This window comes from Helianthus annuus, chromosome 2 (genome assembly GCF_002127325.2).
Source record: "Helianthus annuus cultivar XRQ/B chromosome 2, HanXRQr2.0-SUNRISE, whole genome shotgun sequence".
Classification (NCBI taxonomy): domain Eukaryota; kingdom Viridiplantae; phylum Streptophyta; class Magnoliopsida; order Asterales; family Asteraceae; genus Helianthus; species Helianthus annuus.
The window spans coordinates 113,740,982-113,745,845 of record NC_035434.2 but is presented as its reverse complement, the minus strand read 5'-3'; positions in this window follow the sequence as shown (position 1 = coordinate 113,745,845).

Sequence of the window (4,864 nt, the reverse complement as noted above, 5' to 3'; positions counted from 1 at the left end):
TGATAGGGGGAGTTCAGATTGTTTATGCCTAGTGAATGGCGATTTGATGTGATTCAGTGTCAGTTGTCAAGTTTTGTTTGTACAGTTTGTTTTGCATTTTATGTTTCTAGTGGGTCAAGAGTCTAGAAGTTTTCAAATTTTCTTTAAAATGTGTTTGCATTTTAGGGGGAGTAGGGAAATTTCAGAAAATCCAAAAACATTTGAAAATTTGAAAAAGCCAAAAACATGATAAAATTCAAAAATGAGTTTTGTTGCGAAAAAGAGGAAATGATAGTACATCCGTGGACTATCACGGCATGCTAAAGAAATGTAAAGTTAAAAAGAGTTAAATAATCTTACTGCTGATGTGTCAGTAGATTTTCGCACATTTAGTAAATTGAAACGAGATATAAACCTAAATTCAAACTTGCTTAATTCGTGGGTAACTATTCTTGAATATATGGGTAACCCCCGAAATCTTGTTTGAAAGGTCCCATATTCTGAGATACTAGGTCTTTATACTCAGTGATATCTGGGGTATTATCCCGGGACTTCTGCTGTATGGAAATACTGACCTAGTCCCCGGATAATACTTTCTGCTAAAAGCTTTGAAACATAAGCTTCGCCCTTAGCATGCTGATGAAACAATAAAATTGATAGTCGCTGCTGTTGAAATGCAAAAAGATCCTCTAAAGGGGACCCACCAAAAGTCGAGTCGTCATCTCTCTGCTGAACGGAAGTTCTGACCTGAGCTCTCACGGTTTCGCACCTAACCCCTTTACAGATATCAGCTGTGGTATACTCACCTGTAAGACTGAATATTTGGGATCTGGATACAGGAGTATATTCAAGTGGAGTGATACACAATTAAGTTTAAGTCTCTAAAACATTAATATCGTATCTTGAATCAATTGAAATTTGTGTTGAAAATTTAAGAGGACAAATATACTGACAATCTAGGTAAATTGTTTAAAGCTTAAAATGAAATCAAGCTTAATGGTGTTGGTGATAGGTTTCATAAACTGATATGATCCTCTTGCACGAACTCACAAAAATATTGTTTGTAAATACCTATATTTCTGTATAATTTTGTTTTCAAGTGGTGTCAGGTAATATCTCTCAGAAAATCCAAAAAGATTTTGTGTGTGTTTTAGCATAAATTTTGAAAAAGTCAAAAATATTTTCGACAACTGACGTTGGAAAACTGATGTTCAAAATTCCGAGTGCTAAACATGATGAACAACATTTGAGGGGAAGTGTTTGTGTAAATCTAATTGTTTTCGTTAATTCTAACCTTCTTCAAGTGGTTCATCATAGATTGTTGAGAGAGTCATGTGTTGGAGCACAAGTTTTTGATATGTGATGAATCTAGAAAATTTATTTCTGGGTTAAGATTGTGCAGGTAACCAGGTTTCGATTGTTAAAGATTTCTGTTAAAGAAGAGCCTAGTTTCAATCCTGAAAATCACGTCTGTTGTTGATGCTGATGAACTTAAGGAATCAAGAGATCTGATCAAGAGAATTAAAGTGTTTTTAGAGCCAGGTTATTCGATTCCGAAGGCCTGTGTAGATCATACAACGATCCTGAAGATGTTACTGAAGAACAAAAGAATACCAGTAAATCGAGAGGGGGAGTCTGAAGATAGAGAGAAAGAGAAAGCCCAGAGACTGATCTAGACTGCAGATGTGAAGACACAAGTTTACAGTCATGGTGTGTTGGCGACTCCATCAACATCTGAGGGGGAGTCTGTTGGTGCACTACATCTGTTGATTCCGTCTAGGTGTCTTGGATCAAGTCTTACATCATATTGTATAGCATAGGGCACGAAATACGAGAAAACAAGAGTTTGTATAGGGTTTATAGCCTAGGATCGCTCATAGGGTCATAGAGTTCTTGGACCGCTTTTATGGACATGTCTGGAACCGCTTTTATGGACATGTCTGGAACCGCTTTTATGGACATGTCTGGACCGCTTTTATGGACATGTGTCACATGAGCGGACCAGAACGCCTATATATAGTTGTCATTAGGGCGATCCTCATAGTGTGTATGTGAAATTCCACGCCGAAGCTCTGCCGGTGTGAAGATCGAGCTGTAAAACGTTGCAAATCAATAAAGCAAGCAGTTAGAAAGGAGAACAAGCTACTTCTACTTGTATTTCTTATTATTCCGCATCTGAAACGCAAGAGTTAACCTCTGAACGACTCGTTCGGGTCAGCAAACGATCCTACAGGTTAGGCTTGGGTTAAAGGTGGGTGGTTGGGTTAGTGGTTAGTAAAAGGGCGAAAATCGTAAAAAGCGTCGGTTTTCGTGACATACCTTGTTTTTAGTGACTTTTTATTTTGAAGTATTTCTCCAAACAAGCTTTTATATAGCTTTTGTTTGTTTTTGACTTCATCATCAACTTTTTTTAGAGTCACATAAAATAGCGGGCTTACGAAAAACCGAGCTTGTTACTAAAATGAAGGGTGAAAAATAAAAAAAAAAAGTTTTTGGTGGGTGAAAAGGTTTTAGGGTAATGAAATGAAAGGTTTAGGCTCAAAGGGGCTAACTAGGGGGATTTTGGGTAGGTGGTAAAAAAAATGAAAAATAATGGTGTAGAAAGAAAAATATGGTTAGTCCTAATGCCTCCATCACTTACTTACTTGGGTTTAAGTTGGTAAGGACCGGGAATGTATCGTCGTGGCAAGTTCTAGAGTTGTAAGAACCAAGCGGCTATTCACACAAGAAACGAAAAATGAGCATTTAGTCTAAAGATGTATATTTGTATGCTCAATAAAGGCTCAAAACTCACTTTTGTGGGAATGGGTTTTCAATGTGATCAAGTATATATAATCGAATTTTTAACTACACTTGTTATGCCGTTTCGTAATTTTCTTATGTTGGTTCTTTGTTATCACGACGCTATCGGTTGTAAATTTGTAAAAATATAACCTTTTTAGAACTTGTTATTTCCAAATCAAACCAAGACAAGCAAATAGTAAAAAAAAACGAAAAGTTTTTGAAAAAATTTGGGGTGTTTAGCGGTTCCAATAGAGTTTTGTGTAAGGCTTGTAATTAGGATTTGCAAAATTCAAGGTTTTAGCATCCCCCCCACACTTAAATTACACATTGTCCTCAATGTGTCCAAAAATAATATTTTCGGTTGATTAGAATGTGTAAAAGTGGGTTAAAAAGCAAAGATTTATGTTACTGGCATCCTGGACACGGCCCCGTGTCCAGTGGACACGGCCCCGTGGCGAACTGCCAGTAATGAAAACTTACAGAAGATGAACACGGGGGCGTGTCGGTTGGACACGGCCTCGTGTCTGGCAAATAATTGCAGGTCAGTAACCAAACAACAGGTCTGGGAGATGAACACGGGGGCGTGTCGGCTGGACACGTCCCCGTGTGGACAGTCTGTGAGCCTGAAAAACAGGTTTTGTCTCCCGGTTTCTCCATTTTGGGGCTGCAAGTGCTAATGTTTAGCACTCTAACCCTTGCATTGTACCTGTTTAATCACTCAATACCACACCAAACAAACATAAACCATCCTAATTTACTAACGTTAATTGTCTCCAAGCATAAAGTGAAAATAAAACGAAAATAAAAAACAGTTAAAGAAAGTAAATTGTTCAACAAGCGGCACGTAGGCCGTAAATTGTTCGATAGAGAAGGGTACTTAAACCTGTGGGCTCATCACCAACCTGCCCCTTGTTCCTTCAAACGTCCATGTCTTCACCGCTATCATCACCTCCATCCCCATGCCCCGCCATGTACTCCCGGATGCTACCGATATCATCTTGTATATCGTTGATGTTGCGCTCAATAGCTCCAACCCGGTGGTATGTGTTGTTGGCGAGGTTGTAGGTGTTCCTGGTACACATGAGGTTTTCCTGCAAAAGATCATGTAAGCTTTGAAAGTTAGGAAAACCGCCTCCTTGTGAGGAGGATTGACCTGGATCGCCATGGGGTTGGTACTGATAGTGGGGAGGTGGTGCATGAAGAACTAGAGCCTCCTGCGGGTTCCATGCATAGCCTTGTGTCCTTTGAAAGCTCGCCGTCAGGTCTTCCGCCTCATAAAGTAAGTTCATGGCTCGGCAAATGTGGTAGTCAACTCGTCCCGACCATGGACTCCTTTCAAAGGACCTTGGGATTCTCGTGAAATGCTTGAAAAGACGGTACACCCATCCCCCGAAGAAGATAGGCGTAGGAGCGTGAGCAAGGCGATTGAGGTGCATGTTTCGTAACAAGAGATATGGAACATCGAGAGGCTTCTGGTTGTGGATGCAGTGAAGGACAACCAAATCTTTCAACCCTACAACGCCACTACTGTCGTGACGCTGGTTCAGCGAGTAGGTGAGGAGCCTGTGAATGTAGCGGTAAAGCGGGTCCCTCAGTTTGGTACTCTTGGTGCTGCTAGGGTTGTAGATTCCTTCACCGATCTGAGCCCATGCGGCTTGGCGTTCAGTTGCATCCAAGTCTCGTAATCCCCCGGTATTCTCCTCATTCCCCGATTCTTCTTCCCCGTACAGTCCTATTATAGCTCCAAACTGTGCCATGGAGATTGAGTACGTTGTCCCTCCACATCGAAATGTAACCCCTTCATTGTCAAATGGGTCACACCTCGAGTTGAAAACGAAAGTACTGTAAAACTCCATTGTGCATTGATGCACCGACCGGAGCCGGGTGTTCAATGCAACTGCTAGTGGCCCTGTCACGATGTTGTTGAATCGGTCAAGTTGATTCACCATGGTTAACAAGTCGATACATGCCCGCCTAGGGTACTCCTGGGGTCTTGTTTGGAGTGTCTCATATCGTGCCCTAGCATCGAGTTCGCTTGCGTTGAACCTTGTGAACTTTGACATCTGAAAGAATACACCAAAAGTTAGTACGAAACAAAGAT